Source organism: Helicoverpa zea, chromosome 26, assembly GCF_022581195.2.
Source record: "Helicoverpa zea isolate HzStark_Cry1AcR chromosome 26, ilHelZeax1.1, whole genome shotgun sequence".
Taxonomy (NCBI): Eukaryota; Metazoa; Arthropoda; class Insecta; order Lepidoptera; family Noctuidae; genus Helicoverpa; species Helicoverpa zea.
Genome location: NC_061477.1, coordinates 6,288,171 through 6,314,075, shown reverse-complemented (window position 1 = coordinate 6,314,075; position 25,905 = coordinate 6,288,171). Strand labels below are relative to the sequence as shown.

The window sequence follows — 25,905 nt, the reverse complement described above, 5'->3', positions numbered from 1 at the left end:
CAAACGTTATGCTGAATTGACGACTATTAAGGGTAAAAGCAATATAGCTTTGGGCAAGTAAAGTGTGAATATTAATTCTTGTACAGGAATATGGTTAGGACAGTCTTTGAAAGTCAGAATGGCTGCCAGAATTAAGATTCTTAATTAAGAATGCACGGAGTTTATACAAATTACTTAAAAGGTGTCCACACTCCGTGGAGAGATCGATTAGCGAAATCAATGCAGATTAACAACCTCGCTGATTCTTTTAAAATCGTAATATAGGACTAGCTAACATACACATCAGCTTAAAAAAAAAAGTTAATTTCTCTCTTCTTACTTACGGCTCTAAAATGCTTACCACATAGAAATATAAAAATCAGATTTTTATCCACACTACAAATATTAATATCAGACATCAAATCTTAGCTAGCTAGGTTCGCTGTCCCTATATATTATACCCATACCTATTGAACTTGCACCCATTGTTAAAATATTTAAAATAGAATTCAAATAACCAACACCACAATCAGAAATAACCTCAAAAAGCTATAAAATAATCTATTAGACACAGTATCAATTATAACCGGGTTAACCGGCCTTTTCATCCGTTTTTAACTACCGACAGTTATGTAAGCTAACTTAAAAGTCGCTTAACCCTAGCTTTATGATTATGATATGCACTTAAGTTAAGCTTACTCCAGTCCTTGGGAGAGTAAATAAGATTTGCTTCAGCTTTGATAACTTGAAACGTCGGGACTTTTCTTGAGAGCCGGTTAAGTTGGAATTAAGTTAACGATGTTTTTTATGTGTTTATTTGATGTTTGAGTTTTTAAATTATGTAGTGAATAGTTTTGTGGTTGTTTATAGTGTTTGGTTTAGTTCTAAAGTTAGCGGGTTTTATCCTCGACTACAAAAAGAGAGTCGATATAAGTTTAACAACTTTGTGTCTTGGTTTACATTATGTAATAAAGAAAATTTTCCCAAAACATACGAAGACACTGCTATATTACTATTCCTAGTTAATAAAAAAACTCACTTACTGCCTATTTCAATAACCTAATATCTATTTTTTTGCTCACTAGAGATATAATTCTAATCTATTCCATAAGCCTTATATAGAGCCTTAGATAGTATTAGATGTTATATAGTAACATCAGATTACAATCGACAGTAATCAAATCAACAGACACATACCTTATATAAAACCCACCATACAAACACACACACTACACCATAACAAATTCATTCACAAAACAATAAAGTTCCCAGTTCCCAGCACCTTTTCTAAAACCCCTTACACACACTAAGTGAGCCATATAACAGCTTACTCAGCATGTAACCCGACTCAGTTACATATGACGTCATCTGTATGCTGCATCCCATAACGGGCCATAACGGGCCATAATCATAAGTTAGGCTCAGCACACGACGGCTCTACACTTTATTGTAAGTGCCGGCAAATTGTATGAGTGTGCTGTGCTGTTGCTTTTTGAATGTGAATTTTAAGGTGTTTGTTCTTTTAATAGAGTTTGAATTGCTGAAATACTTATTTATTGTTTTCAATTAAAACTATGAGCCATTGATGCCTGGTAAAGAAGGTTTAAATAAAAAAAAATAAAACCGACTCCCAAAAACACTGAAAAGCAAAAAAAATAATATTTTTTTTAATATAAAATATATTTTTTTGCTTTTCAGTGTTTTTGGGACCGATCATAAGGTCAAGCGTTGCTTAACCTTATGATCGGTCCACCCGTGCCAGTGTTACTTCACCAGGAGACAGTTTTAAACTATGCGGTTAAAGTAACTGCTCCTAAGAAAAATACACGAGGTAGTTTACACATTCAGTGTTCAAGTTCCCTCGACCTTCTCTGGTTTCCATCATCAAGTCAGCTCCAAACCTTCACCATTGCATAGTGTTATCAGACATACGCCTTAGTGTCAAGTTTTTACCCTGCGCATGCCTACAATTTTCGAAAGTTGCTCTCGATTTCTCAGGGTTTCCATCATCAGATCCTGACCTGGTGATTATGGAATCACCTGGGAGGCAAACCCTATCAAACAAAAAAAAAAAATTTGCAAATCGGTCCAGGCGTCTCCGAGTAATCGGTGAACATACATAAAAAAAAAGATCCCGACGAATTGAGAACCTCCTCCTTTTTGGGAAGTTGGTTAAAAAATATGATTTTCTGTCTCTCAGTAGGGCGCAAACCAAGAGGTTTCCTTCCTTCACACACAGAGAAGGAATGAGCGTTAATCTAAACGCATCTCTGATTGACTGTAAAGTCCAGGTTTCTCCAAGTAAGAATAGTACCTACTACTTTCGAACCGTATGGCTAGAAAAGTTACATTGGTACTTGCCTGATCGAGAATCGAACCCGCAAACTCGTAGGTACTGAAAAATAAATGTTTTAACCAATAGGCCAAGCCATACTTACAAGACAATCGTATTTCTCTTCTCACTTAATCCACGGCAAAAATAAAACTAGAGTAAGAAAAGTCGATTGTTCTCTCATTTGCAAATAAATAAAACATTTATTAGATTCTGCAAAGCTTACGACGTTCTCGTGAGAAAGTGCCAGATGATACAAGACCTAGTTGCATAGAATATTAACTGGAACTACTTCTATCTTATGCAATATGAATAGAATAAGTAGAACTATTCTTTATTCTTGTAAAAATATTCTTATAAAAATAAGTCAGACTGACAGCTGTAAGCCTCATTTTATCAATCTAAAAATCTTAACACTTCCTAGTCTATATATTTATGAGGTAATAAACTACATCAGGACGAATTTAAATAAGTATAAAAATTACAAAAGTAAGCGTCAATTTAACAAAATCAATTGTCCTGCGCATAGCACAATGATGTTCAATAAAAGTATATTCTGCATGGGACCACGAATTTATAATCACCTACCAAAGCACATATTAGAGATTAAGAATAATGACTTATTTAAACGCAAGATTAAAGATATAATGCTAAACAAGGCCTATTATAGTGTTGATGAGTATCTACATGATAAATCCATCTAGCAAAGAATCATACCATACCTACTTAATTATATTTATGCACAATATTATTGTTATTATAAGTTTATGTTTTAATCCGTATTTTTTATTTTTGTTATAAATAAAGTTATATATTATTCGAAATACTATGGTACTATTATGCACAAAAGACAATGTTAACATAAATGTAAAGTGACTATAGACTGGACAAGTATAATGTTTGACATTAATTTATAATAATTAATTAATTTCTAAATTGCATGCCGACAGGCGAAACATAGCGGACTTATATTATGTATGCTTCATCATGTCTTATGTACTTATTACCTATGTTTGCAATAAATAAATTTGAGTTTGAGTTTGAGTTTGAAAAAACGTGTATTTTTCTAAGGAGCAGTTACTTTAACCGCATAGTTTAAAACTGTCTCCTGGTGAAGATACACTGGCACGGGTGGACCGATCATAAGTTTAAACAACGCTTGTCGCTGTCGATACGTAGATGGGGGACCATCTTGTCAATGTCAGAAAGAGTTCTTCCGTGTTTCAGAAGGCACATAAAACTGGTGGGTCCCTTCTGTCATTTGAACATCCTTGTCAGTCGTTACGGGTAGTCAGAAGCCATAACGTCTCCATATAACTGGGATGAAGAAGTTTGATAGGCAGTCGCTCCATGTCCAGACTGGTACTCAGCTGTACCCGATGAGAATGGAAGCTGACCCCAACACAGTTAGGAAAAGGCTAGGCAGATGATGATAATGAAACATCTCTTACGTACTTAAAAAAAAAATTAAAGCTTGTTTTTATATCAGATGGGATTAAAAAAGTATTCTACCAAACGGGCTTTATATGGAGTGCAAATATGTACCTATATATAAAAATACAACGTTCATGTTAACAGTACCCGTGTTTATTTGTTTCATTTGTATGAAAGCCTGCGGAGGTTACATAACAATTTATATCCTTATTTTGCGTGTGCCTACAAAAACAAGTATGGATAATAATGTGTGTTTGGTGGAAATGCGCTTTAGGTATTACTAAACGACTGTTTTTTTTTATATTCTATGATGTAATTCTGAGTTTGAATTTTAGAAAGTTACGTAACACTTCATAGTTCCTTCAAGATCAAAATGGTGACTTTTCTTGCAAGATTTTAATCAACTATTGCTCCTATGCTTTAGAAAAATTATCAAAACACACGGGCCTGTGAGGGTTGCTCACGACAAAAAAAAAATGCGGTTAAAAACTAGTACCTAAAATTAGCACACTCAATAAAAAAATATTTTTAAATACTGAAAGACACGCTAGTCTCATGTATTGTCATCGGAACTCAGAGCGTGTGTACATCCTAATCGAAGACCGGGAAGTGGGTAAAATTAAGATTCCAAGATTTTCTTACATGGTTGGTTACAAGTGAAGCTAATATAAGTTAAAAAAAAGACTTACCTATATCAGTTATATACGTAACAAATAAACATTTCAATATCCTATGAGAAATATAGCTACCTGATTTGAGTGAAACTGTATGCTTTACTAGTTGACGTGGCGTATGGCAGGGTCGGTAAACACTTATGGTATGGGTAGGGTTTAGGCAAATGTCATTACATTAGGCTGCTGAAGGACTTGGGGGAGTATGATATTTGAAAGGGCTGTGGTAAAGATCCAAATAATATTTGGTAGTAAATGCAAGTTATTGGAAAATGTGTTTTAGAAGTAGTCAAGTAGCATACGCTTTTGGGCCAAAGTACCTGACTCTGACTGCTGCGCTTTTAAGCCAAGACTACAACAACAAGACGACAACGGATTTAGGACAGATAGGCACGAGCCTGAAAAAAGAGACAGGATAACGATTCTTTTATCTAGGTGATGAATTTTGAGGAAAAGCTATATATTTTGTAAAAAATATAGGGTAAAGGCGGGATAGATGCCGCAGTGGGATAGATGCCCCATTTTTAAAAAACCTAACTTCCCATGCTCGCGATTAAGAAACAACCGTTTAACTAGAAGCCACAAGCACCCCGCACCTAAATTAGCCACGCGCCATCGAGGGATGAGGTCGCGTTTCGCTCGTGTATGAATTCATCTCCGCGGCGAACTTACAGCGAGCGTAAAATTTTTAAAGGTGAGTATTTGCTGTTGTATAACTTTATAAGTAGATATTAATTCCATCAATTTTTTTATTACGTATGTATATTGTTTCATGAAGTATACATTTTGATGTAAATAGTTGCTCTATTGTATTTATTTATTTAAAAAAATACTAGGGCATCTAACCCTGTCAAAAAGGATAGTTGCCCTGATTTTTTACGGTATAGGTGCCCCTAGGGGCATCTATCCCTCCATACACCACGTGTACCCTGAATGTATTATAAGTGCTTTGAATATATATTTTTCATGTGTTTATGTATAGGTATTTACACTTTTTATTGATTACGAATGATTTACAGTTCAAACAGTGAAGATGAAGACAATTCACTTAAGAACAAAGTTAAGGAATAGAAAACTAAAGGTTTGCCGGTGAAGAAGACTAAAAGAGATGGGCAGGATGAGCCTAAAGATACAAATAAAAATAACTGCATATAATGCTTTGAAAACTATGAATAAACAAAGTCTAAATCCGACTGGATTCAATGTGTAATGTGTCAGTGCTCGTTACATGAAACCTCTATACTTTTCAGAAATTTTTGCTCGAGATGTAGAAAACTTAAAGCACTGTCCGGTTAAATATTATGATGCTAAGTATATTGTGTTATTTTAGTTTTTAAGAAAGAATGATTTTTATGATTTTGCATGTTGAAACTAAATAATTAATATTTTATAATAAGTGTTTCAAATATAAAATACATTATTTTTGTTGAACAAATACTTTTAGAATATTATTGTGTTAATTTTAATTAATCTGATAATGAATATAAAAAGATTTTAAAAACTGCAAAATACTTTTCATTTCAAATAAATTAAAGTCAAAAAATATATAAATATTATTAATATAATATACTTAAACAGTATGAAGGGCATCTATCCCGCACCGTAGGCATCTATCCTCGCTAGTATTTTCAAGGTGGGGCAACTATCCATAGGGGTAGGCATCTATCCCCAAAAATTGAGGTCTACAAAAAGCTAAAATCTGCAAAACGTGTAGTATATAGGTCCAAAAAGACAAATCACAAATAAACATAAAGGATTAAACTAGTTACATTCATAGGTGTTATTAATGTAGAACCAATATTTATTAAATTATAAGCATATTTCAAAAAGTGGGGCATCTATCCCGCCTTTACCCTATACAGGATTATAAAACTTGTCTGAATGTAAAAGTGTCCAGCCGGATTGTTTAACATATAAAAGAAAAACATAACAATAACTTACGATACTTATAATGTAAATTATACTTATTTTCATTTCATAAACATATTTTTTTAATGTCAACAATTATATAATTATTCTCCTAAAACCATATACTTATTGACATTTTACGCCACTATTCCATAGTGGTCGGATACACAAGCCACACCTAAATGGAACTATACTAATCCTACTTACTGTAAAACCAGAATTTACAATCGGATTGCATTGATGTATTTTGCGAAACCGCCATATTGAAATTCTGTTTAACAACGTGTTATTTCCAAAAAGCTAGTGAAAAATAAAATCGCATTCGGAGAATGTAGGTATTACGGTATGCATGGGAGATAAGTCCTTTTTGTATTGAAACTGAAAACTTTTATTTTAAAATGAATATGGTTTTTCAGTTTTTTTGTTATGTTTTATTGTTTCGGATGGCACGTTAAACTGTAGGTCCCGGCTGTCATTGAACATCCTTGGCAGTCGTTACGGGTAGTCAGAAGCCAGTAAGTCTGACACCAGTCTAACCAAGGGGTATCGGGTTGCCCGGGTAACTGGGTTGAGGAGGTCAGATAGGCAGTCGTTTCTTGTAAAGCACTGGTACTCAGCTGAATCCGGTTAGACTGGAAGCCGACCCCAACATAGTTTGGGAAAAGGCTCGGAGGATGAGTTTTTTTGTTATGTAATTTTAACTTTTTTTTGTAAGTAACATGAGATGAAAAACAAAACAGATATTCATAATACAAATAGTATATACATGTTTTTTCCCTATTGGGAAATAATGATTTCATTTCATTTCAGCTTGTTTTTTTTTCATCAAAAGGTACATTATACATGCCTCTTCTCATACATATGCCTGCTTAAGGTTTGAGGATTTCAGTTATTTATGTCCAAGATATTTAAATTTGTAAGAAAATGTATATTTTGGAATATAATATCATTAAATCATTGTTATATTTTGTAGGTAATTTTACATATTTTACAGAAGAAAACATACAAACATGCGAATTGAGATCCTCCTCCTTTTTGGGAAGTCGGATAAAAAGCTACGAACTACATATAAAAATGCAAACGAACATAATTTCAGTGTTCTTGTTTTGTTATTTTTTCTGTCTCCATAAGTTAAGTAACGAGGAAAAGCTCTCTGCTAGCACGTTGCCTCTATAAATTATATTAGCATCGTCCACGATTTATTCTTTGGAGCTTTTTTCTTGAAGTCTCTTTGAAGATAAGCAGGATTGTACCTTTTTATGTTTTTTTGCAGATTTTAATTGTAGCTGGATAAAGAGATATCTTTTGGAGTGAGAGAAGAGAAGAACTCGTGGCTATATAACAAAAGCAAAGGTCGATTAATCGTTACTAGTAGTAACTCAAAGCAGCTTGGCTCTGTCTGCGTGTGGATGGGTAAATGGTACTCAGCTGAATCCAGTGGGACTGTATGCCGACCCCGACTATGTTGAGAAAAAGGTTAAGGAGATGACGAACATAAAGAGTTTTTGAACTGGAAGTTAAATAGCAGGTATGTTTATCGCTACTTAAATGCTTAAGGGAAACAAGTATCTAAACATACAAAATGGGTTATACCATCTCATTGCACAAAGCTCGGCAAGATAATATCTTACTAAATTAATAAGAATACACGTTCTCTATAAATTAATACTTAAATCCTAAGTATCCTAAGTTCATACATCTGGCAACACATGCTTGAGCCACCGACCTTTTTGAAGGACACTATCAAACAGTCGCGTCCTTCGGTCATGACCTTGACATTAACTATGTTTTCTTTTAGTTATGAGATATCTTGTAAATTCTGAAGAGAATGAGAGCCTATCAAATATTTAAAAAGGGGGAATTATGTTTAGATAGAAACCATCAACCAGATCCCATGTATTCGTCCCACCTTGGACAACATATTATATAGCACACTGCTGTACTTATATCATCATCATCATCTCAGCCATAGGACGTCCACTGCTGAACATAGGCCTCCCCCTTATTTATCACATCAATTTTATCCCTATTTTTTTACAAACAATAAATGACTGAAAATAAACTTTTCCCAGCGCTTAAATTATGACCTGAATAATTACACACAAAAGCTCATGCATATGAGCGAACGCAACTTAATCTCAATGTACGAGATTTGCGGATAATGTCTATTCACCCAAAAAAACAAACAAAAATGTCACAAAAATCAAAAGCCAATTAGCAATAAAGTGGTCTATTTTTAGGACAGTTTTGTCTGTCTGTCTGTCTGAAATAAACTCGAAAACTACTGTACATATTATCTACCACTTCTCACCAACCAAGTCAAGTTTTCCCAACCGTATAAAGTATACGTAGGTACCGTGTAAAGTATACGTAGGTACCGTATAAAGTATACGTAGGTACCGTATAAAGTATACCCGGGCGTAGCCGAGGTTCTATTATAAAGTAAACAACTGGCTGTCTATACAATTATATTCGGCTTTGTCCGTCTAAGTAGGAGTCCCAAGATGCCAGCTTCAGAGGTACATATTTTATTAAGGGATAGCATTACGACACTGGATCGGCAGAATGGCTAAAAGTTTAACGTATAAAAATATAGAAAGATTTTTGTAAAAAAACAAATATCTTTCGAAGAAAAAATTCAGAAAAATCTATAAATCTTACTACGATTTCCTCATATTTACTTATTATTTTTCTTACAAAAACAAATTAATCAATTGTCAAAAAAGCGTTTTTGTAGCATAGATTCAGGAAACCACACATGAAATTCACAGTATATCCTCTTAACATAATGTTATCTTATCTATGCATAATATATGTATAACCAGCAACATTGCACAGCAGACTGTGGGTCGAAATATCTGATTAATTGCTGTCCACGATCGTAATCCCTGACAGCCCTTCAAACAGGATTAAGGCGACCACATGGCTGACAAACATCTACCAAAACCCTTTGTTGTTGCACGAACGATGAATAAATTATAAGCACAAGCATAAAAGACCATCTTTCTGAACATTATGCTAACCAAATTACTCTTATTTATACTTATTTTAGACAGAATCGGCCATAAAAATGATATTTAATAAATATTATTGGGCGAATTCTGTCGGGGCGCTCGCAGGAGCCACAATGGCTCCCTAGTCGGTCCCGCACCATTGCTCCGTACAGTCGCGTTCGTCTATCGCAAATTATCCCGCGCTTTATTCATTCTGTTCTAGTGTCATTTTTGAATTAAGAATAGTTCTGTGCTTGTGGTGTGTGTGACATTTTGGATTTTTCTACGCAAAGGTATACGAGCATACAGCTTAATCTGTAAGTAGTTTTTTTGTCAACATTCTGTATTTGTGGTCGTCCTTTATTTGAGTGCGAATCGATTGAAAGGACTTACTGTCCTGAAAGTTGGGAAAACATGTTTTTCGCGATTATTCTTTGTGCAATGCTCATTTTTCTTTATTGAATGATAAACAATTCGTTTATTGAGACATTTTGGTGTTTTTTCCCCTTGATGTTGGTTTTAAATATTTGAAAACTGTTTGAATTTTTGTAACGTTTATGAAACAAATGGCTGTCTCCGACCTTTGTGGATAAATGATGAGGTTTTATCACGATATGTCCATTTCATTTGTTAATTCCTGGAGGTGGGCTCGCCTATTTATAGTATAATCAAAATGTTTCACGGAATATTGTAGGTAGGGCATGAATTATGAGAACCTTTTTCTATTTTCAGCTTTACTACGTATTTTGGGGATGAATATTTCAGGCTTTATGTCTACGTCTTTTGTTCTCATCTTTATAAATACTTATAACTAGAGGTGAACATTTTATATTTGAAATTTTAGATCCCGAATGTAGCGAAAAATAATGTCCTTTTGAATTCAAAAGTTGAATTGATTTACTCAATTTTTTCCTTTATTTTATTGGTATGTATTATGCTAAAAATAGATTTTATTTATGTACATTTTCCGAAACTTATCCTCCTTTATAATGATTTTTGTTACATATTTATGAAGTTGTCATTTTTAAATGTTTTCCCAGTTTAAGGATATTTAAGTAGGTATAATTTAGCCGTTTATCTCAGTCTGACTGAATCAGATATACCAACTGTTTGTCTAGACGAGATGGCGGGGTCGATGACCTCACTCGTGGTGGAACCCCACACATTTTTATTTTTTTAATGATTCGAAAGGATCCCATCAATCGATTATGGGTATAAAATAATAAAAAGGTGTCACTTTAAAGGCATATGTGTAACTACGAGAATTTTCTCGATGGAAAGTTCTAGATATAGAATTGCAGCCTGAAGGTTCCGTAGCTAAGTTAAGACATTATAAACTTCATTTCCAGCATTATTATGTTTCTATTCGTATTTATGATTTTCTATTTATGACTTAAAATATTGAATAAAAATATTTTATTGTACAGAATTAAACAAGGGGCTTGGCTAGATCCTACAACAATTCGATTTTTGGGGTATTTATTCTATCACTTTTTAAGCAGTAAGTTTACATATTTATTGAGAAGTTTTAGAAATTGCTTGCCGTAAAAAGAAGGCTGCTAAGTACCTACATCTTTTCATGTAACTTATGAATTAGTTTTTTGATAAAAATACAAACAAAAATCCACTCATTTACCTACCAAAAAAAAAACATCATTTTATACTTGCTGTTACATAAGATGTTTTTTAATCTACATACCTAGCTACATAAACCGTCGATATCAGGACCAGATAATATTATCTGTATCCCATAATTAATCCCACGGCAATAGATCTGTTTGCCACCCGAATGATCTCGCTAAATTACTAGTTCGGCAAATGTCGGCTAAAATACGTAAGTTCATGTGAAAATTAAAGCTTTTGTTAATTGTTGATTGCGTTGCATTGCTGTTCTCTGTGGTTTCAGTAATATTCAAAGGGAATTACTTCGTGCATCTGACTAAAAAGTAGCCTTCGTTTTAAGCTTTCCAGTGAAAGTCGCATCAAAATGAATCCAGCCGTTTTAAAGATCAAACAAACAGACAGATACAAATTGTCAGATTTTACATGGAGTGGACTACATATCTGATTTCCCAGTTACTTTCGCAACCCGTGAAAGGCTGGTTGTCAGGTTTCCTGGCTTCTGAATACTCGAAACAACTGCCCAGAGATGTTGAAATGACAGCCGGGATTTTACCAATTTGATGTGCTTTCCGAAATGAAAATTCATGAAACACACACCGTACCTAAGCCCTCAGTCCATAGTTTTTTTTTTTATCTTTAACTATATCCGATATTATATTGGTTACCATCAGCTATCAAAATAGACTAACCCTCTCTTTCACTAATAACACAAAAATTCTAGTCACCCTCATCCTCCCTGCGTATCAAACAAAATAGGCAATAATTAGACCGAAAACCACATCCGAGTCTAGCCGTAACCAATCAAATCAGTCTACCAACTCCCCCTAGACTAGCACAGTATTAAAATCATGATTTATAAACGTACAGTCCGCACTGAAATTTCACAGACAAATAAACCTAGTTCGCCATACATGAAATAAAAATTTCACACACTACTACCATTTTTGGCAAGGGTACTTTATGTCCTGCCAAACCCTACTAGTAACTCATCTCGATTTGAAATCGAGATTTATATCGATACCGCAATCTCGGTATTCGGTGTGAATTTTTATCGAGATGCCAATTGGCAATCTGCGGTTTCAAAGGTAATTTATACGATTCGAAATTCGAATTTTTCGTTTGATACTGGCTGTGTTAGATTTTATGAATTTGAAAATGGAATGATATTGCTTATGTATTTTTTTTCTGTGTTTTTTTTAATCTTTTATAAAATGTTGCTTCGGATATTATTTAGAACTTTAGTTTTTTATAGAAACATCGATGTGTACATATCTTTATAGCAAAAAAACAGTAATGTTGATATCACATCATAAAAGCTTGCCTGTTACTCAAAATGTAGTCAAAAAGACATTTTATGGCATTATCTGTAAGATGCTATTTAGAACTTTATCTGGAATCTCTGAAACTGGCTCTTATTATAGATATTGTTCCACGTGCTCATTTGTAACATATTAATACAATTTTTACAATAATTATGCAATTTTACAGTCTTTGTAGTTACACATGCGTAACTAGTAAAGCATAAACCACGCGTCTACTTCTCAGAACAATAATGACCAATCCAATTAGTTCATTTATAATTAGGATGTCTATAGGCATGCCTAGTTTATGGCCAATCAATATAAAGGAATGGTTATAGGCTAGTTTTCATGCGTTTGTAATGTTAGATAATATAATCTATACGTGCATTAAGTGCAAAATAACGTTGCAATTCTTTTTTTTTCATTTTCAATTCTTAAGTTAGCCATTTGATGCCTCATATTTTTTTGAGGAGTTTGAAGTCGACATAAGCTAATTTCGGCCAAACAAAGCCTTTCGACAATCAAAAGAGTGAAATGGCTAATCTCAGTATGTTAATATTAAAAATTTTAATTCCTTCCAAGTCCTTTATGTGAATAACTGCCTTTGCAGACTGGCAAATTTTCAGAGCGGATTCTCCACTCTTGTATCCCGCTGCCGTGAGACAATCATTTTAAAACTATGGTAAGGCTCTTCTTTTGTTCGTCTTTACATAATTAATGTAAGTACTAGCAAGAGTACTTCGAAGACCTAGGATTTGAGTCACAGGCTCTACAAATGCCTCAAGAAAAGCCTTTGACTTCTTGCGCAATTGATTTTTTATTATTAATCTTAAGGTAATGTTTTTTGTTAAAGTAATAAATAAGAAATGCCATTTTTCGTCTATAAAGGACGAGTTACTTTTTTGGGTGGGGTGAAGAATGGGCGTTTTGGGGGCTGTCTTTTGTAAATTTGACGTTTAAAAAGTGCTGATTTTCAGTCTACTTTGAATAAATGACTTTTGATTTTGAATTTTGTTTTTTTTTTTTTAGGAAAAAAAACGTGAAGTATATCGGGTGTGTCGTTCATAATCACATTAAATTCTATCACATGTACTTCATGATATTCTATAGCGAATTGTAAAAAAAATAACATAATCCATTCAGTGGTTTAGCCACAGGACTCATTTTTCGTTTTCATAATTTACAACATCATGTGTAAAGCAGAGATAAAGTTAGGAGTATCGAATGTTTTGATCAGTTGACAAGCTGTCAGTTTTCAAGGGAGAATTTCAGCTGTTTGTAATGACTGACTTCTATATGGTGTTCTAATTTTCGCACATTTTTATTCTATTTACTTTGTTTGACAAATGCATTTTTTTATTTTCACGTATTTTTCTTTTTTCTTGGTGTTAATCGACATATATTAACCAGTATATTAACGCATTTCATTTAATGTGATTATGAACGACACACCCGATATATGTAATAAAAAAAAAAAATAATACTATTACTATTAGACACCATAGAATTTCCATGAAACACTGCCATCTATATAACATTACATAAAAATAGAGACATAAAGTCAGACAGAGTAAGAGATAAAGAGAGAGAGACAGGAAATGACCCTCGTATCGTGGCTAACCCATTCAGATAAGTTAATATATTTTTTATGAACTACCCTTCAGTTTTACGGCGTTCGGGGTAGACTAGGGTGTACCTACATGTAAATAAAATATACGGTATTTCACCCTAACGTGTATACGTACCTTTTTTCAACGATATTTGTTATGGTTTTCATTGGCAGTTTGTGTATTGTGAAAATTTATTGAGTCGTGGATCGGAACGTGCGTTGAACACTTTGCTGGTGAATATACATATATTCCCAAAAAATAAAACCGACTTCGATAAATAGGTGCGTGAAACCTTCTCGTTAGGCTGAAAAATACTATGCTGAAAACAGCATTATAATCAGTTCAGCCACGCATGAGATAATCGAGCTAAAACATACGTAGGTACATACAAGTCAAACTGAGAACCTTCTTTTTTTGAAGTCGGTTAAATATGATAGATTGTAAAAGTAAGTTTATTACTAAGTTCAATGACCCTTCATTAGTTGGTTGTAACTTCGTGTATAATTAAAATAACTAATAAAGTAATTGTGTTAGTTATTCCTCAATGTAAAACTGTCACTTTTGGGAGTGTCACTTGCGAGTAATAAGGTAAATATCCTGTTTTATATTTTCCGGGTATGAGTTACTTGTATTTATTATTGTCGCCGACTGTATAATTCAGTATTCGTTCCTTATATGAAAGCGATCGTGGTGAAACTCAAAGTCAAAGTATTTATTTGCTCATGAATAAAAATTGATAACAAACCTTTTTTTCACGTCAAGAAGTTTTCTAGGTACACCGGAATATTATTAAAGTCTTGGCAGCGGATAATGTAAAGATAGTGTAGAGAGAAGCGAAATGAAATTAAGTACATACTACGAAATGCGAAGATAACTCTGTCTGTCTGTCCAGAATTCAGGCCAAAACTCCTGAAAAGCTTACTTTTTACCAGTAAGGCTACCTATAATACATTTACCTATCTTTACCAAAGTTAAATGACGTCAAAGATGGCGAGTAGAATATACCTACGTATGGAATAATTTGTGAAATCTTACGGCATAAAATGTCGCCGTAAAGGTTTGCATGGTTCAACGATCAAAGTAAAATGAGCCCTTTTTGAGATCAAGTGTAGTTTTCTAAGTACTTAAAGGAAAATATCGTTGAAATATTCTGCACCTAAAATAGAGGTATACTCGTAACAATCTGCGTCGGTTAAATTAAGCTTTTTATTATTTATATATACTATGATGTTAAATGTATTGGTGGCTTTTAAACAGATCAAACAGACAGATGATTGCCACTATTTAACAAGGAGTGACTGCTTAACTGACCTCCACATACAACCCTGTTACCCGGGCAACCCGATACCCCTTGGTAAGACTGGTTATCAGACTTTTTGGCAACAAACTGATGATATGACAGCCGCAACACACCAATTTCACGTGCCGAAACACGGAGCAACTCATCATGACAAGATGGTCACCCCATCCACTGACCAACCGCGCTAAGCGTTGCTTAACCCTGTATTCGATTCGTATGGTTGTTATTTAGCCACGAGCTCAATATTATGCCCTATATAATATAACTGGGTATATGGGCTCAATATAATGTAACTGGGTAGAGGAGGTCAGATAGGGCAGTCACTCCTTGTAAAGCACTGGTAGGTACTCAGCTACATCCGGTTAGACTGGAAGCTGACCCCAACATAGTTGGGAAAAAGGCTCGGAGGATGATGAGCTCAATATTATACCCGTTTACACACTACAGAATAATCTCGATATCTGTTTACTAAGTAACAAACTAATATTGCTTCGTAAGGTGTATTCAGTTATTGAGCGAATCTCCGGAAGCCTAGTGAGGCGTCAAATTGTTTTGTAACCGGTTCATCAGATTAGCTGTGTATAGATATCGGCTTATTTGTAATTGTGTGTAATATTGTTAAGACAACGTATTTGTAATATTTAAGTAAGTACTCAGCAATAAAGTTGGTATTCTTTAACCGACTTATAAAAAGGGTACAGTTTCTCATTGTCAGTGTTAGTTTGCTTTAGAAGTGGGACACAAATTAAATATAGCAATCTCAAGATGCGATGTGACGGCAATCCGTTACGACTGGAGAGAGATCAGGGGCCCGATTCTCCTAATTTTACTTAAGCAACATACGATTCACATTCGACTGCGATCCAATCCCGACTCGATTACGATTGAAGCGTATGTGGCATCCCGCTATTTTTTCTTTGAAATAAACGTTTTAATCCTTTTCTGACATTCAATAATGAATCATTTTGTCTGCAAATGATTTACGATTGCAATATGATTGTAGAGAAAACTACCGTCGAGACTAAAATCACCAAAATAGCAGACCAATCGCAAACCAATCGAATGTCGTTGGAATACGATTGGTCTTATATTAGTAGCAGAATGCCCGATATGGTTAAAACTACTATTGCCATCATATTGCGATTCGATTTCTATTCAATTTTGACATTATTAACTTAGGAGAATCGGGCCCCAGGTGTAGGAGCGACATTTACGTGCTCTCTGATGCACGGGTGTATCAATCACCAACATCCAGGCTCCGGGCCGCTTTTTGAAACTTTCCTAAAACCCACAAAGCAATTTCAGCTTACCTAGGAATAGAACCCGAGACCTCATGCACAGCAGTCGTTCTATGCCAATACTAGACTAACGAGGCAGTATGCATAATGACAAACATATTTTGTATAATGTAGATATCAGCGTCCATTCAAAATGGTAATCCGTTAACGTTAAACTCGACATCAAAGAGCACTGGGATTACCCGACAGCTACAATGTGAAGTACAGTCGGGGACAATATTTCATGCCTTCGAAGTTTAGTACAGTTACCGGCACGGATATTGGGCTCTCGGCGGAACAGTGGGGATCGCTTTGCGCACCCGTACGTATAAGGCAATAAGGCAGTAAATCGCTTCTGCGCAGGTGAAGGTCAGGGCTCAATATCCGTGCCGATAACTGTAATCTATAGTCAATAGCACTAAAATACAAAATAAAAAAGTCAATATGTGGAGTTGTTTGTAGTATAATGTAGAAGTGGTTTTTAAAAATATTTTACCAATAGAACGCCAGGTTAAGTTTATAGAAAGTCAGTAAGTCTGACACCAGTCATTCACAAACTTTTTTCCCTAGAAAGTTGTCAATGAAAAATCCATACGTTTATAAAAAAAAAGTTATTCAGATACTTGTATCTTATTTTATAGTTTAAATTTTAACACTGGTAAATGGCTCAACCATTAATGTGCTCGACTGTACACCATACAATTTGTATGACGCCATGATGGCTAGGTATAGCCAAACGCATTAATGCAACGTCATTCGCAATATGTAGGTACAAGTGTGTTTAGAGTGTTGCATCGGCTTGTTAGGATTATCGCGTGTGTTGGAACTTCACATTATGAATTAGGGAAACGCCTTGACTATTGCAGCAATCAGGGAAAAATATGACGTTCACAAACAATATCTGGTATAAGATTTTTCAAAATCGATTCTGTATTGCCCTAAAGCCTCACAAATTTTAGTTATTTTAGGACGATAGGTACGGTAGACTGCACATCAGTGGTAACTGTAATGCACCTTAACTCAATAGTAATAAGTACGATTTTCCTATAAAACTGTTACCACTGACCTGAAGTTGACTGTACATGGTGTTAGAGCTACTAATTTCAATATAGAAATATGGTTCTTGGGTATTTACTTCAATGAAAATCTTCATTAGCTTTAAAAGTTGTTTATTTTTTCGTTCAAGGCACCCTATACAACTCAATATAAAAAAACGAATTACCTATTTTATTTTAAAAATAATAACATTCAAATTAATGCCTGGCCCATTTAACACCACTAGTAATTAAAACTATATGTATATAAAACCTCTATGGTACTATTCAGCAAGCACATTTCCATGTACATTATAGCTAGTTTTATAACAAAAGAAATGTAAGAATATTGCAACCATATTTAGTTGGGAACTTTCGAGAAGGTTTGAAGAGACAATAAAAACTGTTCCAAGAATCCTTCGATACTCGATACCACTAGTATTTCGCAAATATTTCCTGGTTCTACGAATAGGGTTCCAATATCGTGGTGAAGTTTATTTTTAATCAACTTCCAAAAAAAGAAGGATATAAACATACACATTTTTTTAGAGTGTTAAAAATTAAAGCGAGTCCCAAAAACAGACATTTCAAAAATAAATCTTTATTTCGTAAAGTTCTAAAATCGGTGGCAAAATAAAAACAGCTAAAACATTGAGAAACCGTCTTCAAGAGCGATGAAAAGATTTAATTCAAACCAAAGATTAATAACTACGCCTAGTCGTACACGAATCAACAAAAAATCCAAAAAGGAATTTTCATTGCACAGAGTGTGACAGATTTGTTCAACCTCGTCACAAGTTCGTCACGAGTGCCATTCAACCACGACCGCCATCATACAGGTTCGTCATATACGTATGTAGTGACGAACGCTGGGCATATCGATAAAATTCAATAATGTTTTTTGCTGGAGTTTTTAACGGAAAATGTTCGCCATTTCTTGTTCAGTTTTCCAACCGAGTTACTGGCCGATAAGATAAATCGAAATGTAAAATGATTTTCAGTTTTTCCGTTGAAATAATGAGAGCGTGCTTAAAATTTTCGTCATTATCTTTTTGGCAATACGAGGTGCAGTCATGTACAATTGTTTATTTATGTATTTAAAAAGTATGTAAGCATTTTTTGTATAGATACTTTAGTTCCTCAGTTATTTAAAACTAGATTCCGCCCGCGACTTTCGCATTTATAATATTAAGTAGGGATTCATCTGAAGTGTTTTAACCATGTTTTTTTTTTATTTCTAAAAACTTTCACACTAATTCATTCCATACCAAATGCATCTTTATCTTCATCTCTAAAACATTATTCATACGAACTAATTAAAAAGCAAATGATTCTCAAACTTAACTCTAAAGTACAACTACTTAATAATAAAATAGTTTTGAACTCAAGCACTTGTAATTTCCACTTGTTTTAGGTAAAGTGCAGCTAAAGTTTATAAACTGTCTGAGCCAGTGATTTTCAAAGTTTCTCCTCTGTCATAATTTATTTTCATAGCGGGTGGCGGATGGTTGAAAACGATAATATAGTCCATAATAATTTTATATTAATTTTCAGAGTTCTAACCAGTTAAAGAGTGCATAATCTTGTTAATGACATTTACAATGGACATAATAATGTAGGTTATATTTGTTGAGGATCAATATTTCTGTAAAATTATAATATTGCTGAGATTAAAAATCTTTATCATAGAGTCATAGATCATAGAGTTTGTATGTTTTTTAAAGAAAACCTACAGGATGAATTTTGATGAAACTTGGCAGCAATGAAGTCCATGATATACATAATTACTTTTTATCCCCCTTTGAGACACGGGTGAAACCACAATCTAAACCCAGCATAGTATAATTTCTACTCCCCGTAACTCTAACTGGAAACAAACAGACGGTTTGATTGGCTGTGGCTCAACTATTTACTCAGATTCTCACTCGGTTTGAGTGTTAGCTTTGAATATATGTATGTAGATATATATACTGGTTTGAGCGTATGTATGCATAAGCATGAGAGTAAAACGTACGGGAAAAACCTCGCCATGGAATTTTTTATGGTCATGTTTGCGAAAGAAAAAAAATTTGGCGGTTAGATATGAAAATTTCATTTTTCTGGGAGATAGATTTGATATGTTGATTGCTTGCTGTTTATTTTTTATTTAAATCATTGTGCATCGTTTTTCGTTTGTTATGTTCCTTGATGTTGCTAATTGAATCCTACTGTTTCGTCTGCATAAGTACACACCTTCACGCAACTAGATAACAATTAATTACCCTGAATTTTCACAACAGTTATTTCCAAATGTTTTATATCTCTGTTCCGAAGCGTTTTTAAGTTTTCTGCTTCCTACACATTCATCTTTTTGCTAACCCCATCAATCTTTCCTTTAGGCTCAATCGATCGACCTTTTCAAAACATCTTTATTTTTCAAACATCTTTATCTTTCATTAATTCTACAAAATTCACAACAATTAAATCTTTAATTAACTTAAAATTACCTTAACCACAAAGAAGAGAATAAAGCCAAAATACGTAATAGATATAAAACCTTCAAACAGCAAGGTCAACAATTCTAGACTTTTCGCAATTGGCGTTGACGTGCACCATAGATTTCAATGATGGCGGCCGCTCCCGCCATTTCTCATTATTACTGGGCTTGGCTTTAACTTATACACGAAGATCGTCATGTTTTATGTGATCTTTTAGATTTTAGGGATAGAAATAGGCATGATGACAAATTTTTAAATTCCTTTGTATGATGTAGGTATACGTCTATTTTATATGAAAAATTATTAATTTTAAGAAAATGCGAAGTTTTTTTATCAAATAATTGCATTTTTCTCTGTCCACTTTGAATCCGGCGCGAAAACGCTTGTCAGTGTCATGTCGTCACTTGTGACGTCACGACTGAAATTACAAGACGCAAGTAAACAACGCTCGTGCAATAATTAAGTTTTTTGTGTTATTAAATATGAATTCGAAAGGGCATAGGTGTTGTGGGGTCCCCCAGTGTAAGAACACATCCAAAACAACTCCTGATAAGTTATTTGTGTACGTTCCTCACAATAAAAAAATACGAAACAAGTGGCTTAAACTTGCAAAGCGAGATTCAAAAGCAATATTGCCCAGGGTACAACTTTATTTTTGTGAAGATCACTTTGATGTAAGTTATTACATAGTTCTCTAGATTCTAGCATAGTTTATAATGTAAATAACTATTTCGAGGTTAGGTTTCATCTCTCATTGTTTTTTAATTAAACTAGTATACTTACATGGAAGTTTTAACATTTCTAAATTCAGCTGAACAAAAATCTTTATTTGATGCCAAAAACTTTCCCAGCATTATGATATCAATTCTAGGCAAATTAGCGCTGTTTGCCTTGATAAATCCGGGCTCCATAACTCGTGTTATAAACAATTAATTAATTAAAAACAAAGATCGCAGTGGAAGTTCACAATAACGAAATGTGACGTTCGCGCGCTTTCGCGCGAGTTGTTTTCAGAGATGACGTCACGAGCTCTGATTGGTGTTCAAGATATCATGGCGGATTGCCTTATTTCGTAATTTTATTTTATAAAAATACATATTAATCACATTATTAATAAAGAAAACAATGCGCGTTTTATATTCCAAGCTTCAAGTTTAATTTAATAAATATATTATTTTAATGATTTTTGATTACTGTCATCATGCCTATTGTATTGTCTGGTGTTATTGGTGGGTGAGAAATGTTGGGATATTGTAATTTTGGATGAAGAAGTAGTAGGTATCAATCATACTTTTGGGCTGAAAATGAGTTTCGTGTTATAGTTTACATTTTAATCTATGGTCTGTTGTTGTTGCTACTGTAATGGACAGCTGTTGTCGTTATAAAACATAATCCATTCTCAAATATATACAAACTTATTTACATTATAACTTGTACAATAACAAAAGTATTTACGACAAAAAACCTTTTGTAGGTACGACAAAGTTGCCTTTTTTGAGCAATTCTCTAGTTTCTAGGATTTGGTACCATAGTTATATGTCTAGAGCTAAGTATGTAGGTATATTTGAAAAATTACCCTCCTCCCCTAAATATAAGAAGACAATTTATAACTTCTGTTAACACCTGTTCTGAGCATGATTTGTCGAAGGTGTACCGCAGAACATTATTTGTGGTAAACTGTGGGCGAAAAAATGTAGTGGCACCATTTTATTATTATTTATTATCTTATGTATAGCTATCGAGAACAGTGTTTTTCCGTCTTACCACAAAAACTTTTTAACGTCAGTTTAAGACTTGTCTAAAAAAATGACAAATTATGACGTTGACATATGGTTCATTTTGGAGCCACATTTTTTTTAGACAAGTGTAAAACAGTGGTTAAAGTTTTTGTAGTAAGGCCATAAGTGTTTAGTACATATTTACAAAGAGTTGTGTACTAAAAAGCTTATTCGGTAAAATTGCTTGGTGAATTAATTAGGCGTCTTAATTTGTTATTTCTTGTTTTAAATCACAAAGTTAGGAGCAACACCGACCAGGACTACTTATTACGAGGCTTTCTACTTCACTTTAACCAACATACATAATAGTTTTGAAAATAAAAAGAAATAGTTGATTGTCAGTAATAACATTATTTCCACACTTAAAGACTCTCTAAAGTACTACATAATTAGGTACACATTTATTTAAAAGATCAGCATTAATCACTTTTCAAAACACACAAACACATACGTTGACATAATCACAAACAGTTCAATCCTAATTGAAACAGCATGGCGGTGATGGTTCTACAACAGCCAGAGTTGGGTCACAACTAATGGCAGGCTATTTGATCCCATGGGGCCAAGTTATAGCTAAGAGATTATATGACTTGGCCAAGTTTGACGTAAGACAAGTGATGATGTTAGCGGACAGAGGTGAAATATCAATTAGGTAAATAATTTTGGGGAAAGGATAAGTCTATTTTAGAGTTTTTAGAAATCTAGTCTCTACCTGAAAGTCAAACTAAAACTCAAAATATTCATTGGCCAATTAAGGTATTTACAGGTGTTAGTACTAAGGTTAAGTTACAGCTTATCAGCCTTTTTCAGGCGTTGCAAATTTAAGAGGACGAATTGGAATTTTTGGCGCCAAGGATGTCAATTTTTCTCAGTAAATACAAAACGGATCAAAATACAACTTGGTTACCTGAAAGTTCATGATATAAGCCTTATTTTGTTAGTTGTAGAAACATGATTATAGAAAAATATATCAAACATACCTCTTTTTAAAAAGAGATTCACATATTATGGGCAAACGGGACCGATTTAAGCCTCTTAACTTTTTTAGTAGTTGAGTATATACATACTCTTTAAAATGGTAGTAGGAATTTTTATTAAATTATCATTTCTAAATATTAAAATTACAAAACCATTTTGTCGCTTACGACTTTTAGTTATAAGCTAGCGCGCGTATTGTTATCCTCGCCCCGCTCAGACGCTCCGACCCCTTTTGGCGCCTTAGATGCGCGTGCCAGTTATGGAATTATTGTTGACCACTTCCTCGCCTTAACCTCACCGGAATTTTACCTCACCTCAGTAAACACGGAGTAAATGTTTATTAATAAGACTGTACAGGTTTTGAAAAACACAAATTCCTCTTTGAGTTAAGTCGGTTAAGAAGTATTAGGCGATTATCACACTGCCCCGCATGATGCAGCGTAGTGCGTGGATGCGTTTTTTTCCGTTGTATGGAAATATCTCCGTTTGTATGGAAAACACGCATAGTCCAACACACTGAAAATGCATCCACGCGCGTTCATGCGGATCACGCACATACATGCGGAGAAACACGCACCCCCGCGCGTAGTTGCGGGGCGAGACGCAAGGTATGGCACACTGAATCCCGCAGTGACGCGCGTGATTTTGAATGGGCGTGACGTGTATATTTGAAAATGGAACTCGATGAGAGCCGCTGTGCGTGAATTTACAAAACGCACCTACGCGCGTGAGTGCGTGAAAAACCCGCACGATGATGCAGATCTGCACTCCCGCAAGAACGCGCGTAGGTGCGTCGACACGCAAGATGCAGCGTGATGCGGGGCAGTGTGAAGATCACCTTAGACGGCTAGATTGCGAGGAGAACTATGTTGAGATCGTAAAAAGGCTAGAGAGAGGTGGACGATGAATTGAATACTTTGACGAAATTGAAAAATAATAGCTTGAATAAAGCCCGTAAAACTTGAATAGCTAAATGATTTTCTCTCTTCTCAAAATAACTTCATTACCTTATACAGCGTGAAAATCAAGAATAATCCAAACAAATAGACATAACATCTTAAAAGATAAAGACAAACTTAAACACAAAAACTCGGATAATCAAGGAATTTCCCACTCGTGCCAGTTTCAGGAAACTTTGTAACTTTTTAATTAAAATCTGTTAATAATTCATCTCAATTTGCTGAGTGTCCTGACAAAGGTTTTGCTTACAAACTCTTCAAGCCTGAGTGCGGGGGTAAGTAGGGTTGCTTTACATAAATATTATTCTTATCGACATTGTCAAGTCGTCTTTTGATATATTTTTCTTTCTATGGAAATTATTTTAGGGAGTAGGCATTACATTATTACTACATAGAGTCAAATAATGGTTTTATAATGCGTTTTCAGTTATAGATACAATCTATTCATACATTTGTTTGTCGATGGCAAACATGGTTCACCCTAGTAATGTTTATAGACTCAAACCGTATCTAAATGGCGTACTAGCTTAAAAAATGATTTTCACCTACATACAGCTATTTCCCAACATTTTACTTGAGAGCTAAGTTAATTTGTTCAAGTAAGTCTTCCCGAAGTTAAGTACCACCATATGAAAATTACATAAAGGAACATAAATGTACTTCCAGAATTACTTTCCCATTAATAATAAGAAGGAAGTCTGTCATAAAGTTGTGCCATCTAACCCGTTAATCGTATATTCAAAACCACATCTGAAAAGCACACAGGCACTGACAATTTGCACCCCATCGACTACACGTGAAGGGTTAAATATCAAACATTATCTATGTCTATTTGTACCCTCCTCCGTAACAGATTTTCAACCCTTACAAACCCTCTTAGGGGATTACGAAGTCCCTTTTTAAGGGGTATTCAAGATTACTTTCTTTGGATTCCCCAGTTTAGAAGTTTTGCCAACTTTGATCTGTGAATTTGGAATATTCATGATTCAAGTTGAGCTTTCGGTGTCAGTGTTACTTATTATTAAAGCAATGGATGGCGAGGGTTACATTTGTTTTTCGACGAAGGATAGTCATAGGACGAATAATGTGTGATTATTGTTAGGTATCTGTGGAGATCTAAGGGGGAGGCCTATGTTCAGCAGTGGACGTCCTATGGCTGAGATGATGATGATGATGATGATTGTTAGGTATGTACTTATTTCTTTAAGACTACCTTGGGTTTGTCAATTGTACACACATACCATTGTTATAATAAGTAATGTTCTAACGATATCTTGGACGCCGCTGACCAACACCACGCTTATTTATTCAAAGCAGATTGGCGATTTCAGTTTTTTACACTAGATGTTTTCATTCTTATAATATAGCTAACAATATTTAAATTAATTGGTGATTTCTGGAATCATGAACAATTCACAAGTATGGTAAAACTACAGACAAAACATAAAACACAAACGTTGTACAACTTCAATAATATTTCCATCACCATTAAAACCGAATCGATCATACACAAAGCTGAGATTGGCAAACTTCCCCTAACAGTTAATACAGTAAATACACGCGAAAACCCCTCACTTCCTACCTTTCAGTTTTGAAGCTTATACCACTCGCAGACTGAAGACTAGACAGTCGGCCATTTTTTTTTTCTATAGGCCTTAGATGCCAGATACAAATAAATAAATTGAAGCGTACCTATGTGGCTTTCCGCTATTTTTACTTCTAAATAAACGTGTATATTCTTTTCTGTGATATAATGAATCATATTGTCTGCAAACGATTTACGATTGCAATATGATTGTAGAGCAGACTACCTATGTACCAAATAGGAGACCAATGTACCAATGAAATGTCATTGGAATACGTTTGGTCTTATATTAGAAGCAGAATGCCCGCTAAGGTTAGAACTGTTATTGAAATTTAATTGTTATCCAATTTTCACATTATTAACGTAGCAGAATCTAGCCCCTGATTTTTGTAATGTGCGTATAGTTATCGGCACGAATCTTGAGCTCTGACCTTCACCTGCGCAGAAGTAATTTACTGGGTCCCTTTTGTGATATAAAGTGAGGCGCGGGGGCGGGATAAAGCGGTGATTGGCCCGCAGTGCATCGCGTCATAGCCGTCACTCGGGATTGGTTCTTTGCTAATAAATCACTTTTGCGCAGATGTAGGTCACAGCTCAAGATTCGTGCCGATAACTATCCTACCATAAATCTTCACACTAATTTATGAGCCCAAACAAGCTATCGGC

The 25,905-nt window shown here is 34.5% G+C and overlaps 1 protein-coding gene across 1 annotated transcript in view; it reads left to right on the top strand.

Moving 5' to 3' along the window:
- The first annotated feature begins 9,468 nt into the window (after nt 1-9,468).
- LOC124642938 (sperm surface protein Sp17) overlaps nt 9,469-25,905 on the top strand; it is a 202,522-nt gene continuing 186,085 nt past the window's right edge. The window contains exon 1 of the mRNA XM_047181729.1: nt 9,469-9,634. The gene's annotated coding sequence lies outside the window, so the exon portion shown is untranslated. The remainder of the gene's footprint in view (nt 9,635-25,905) is intronic.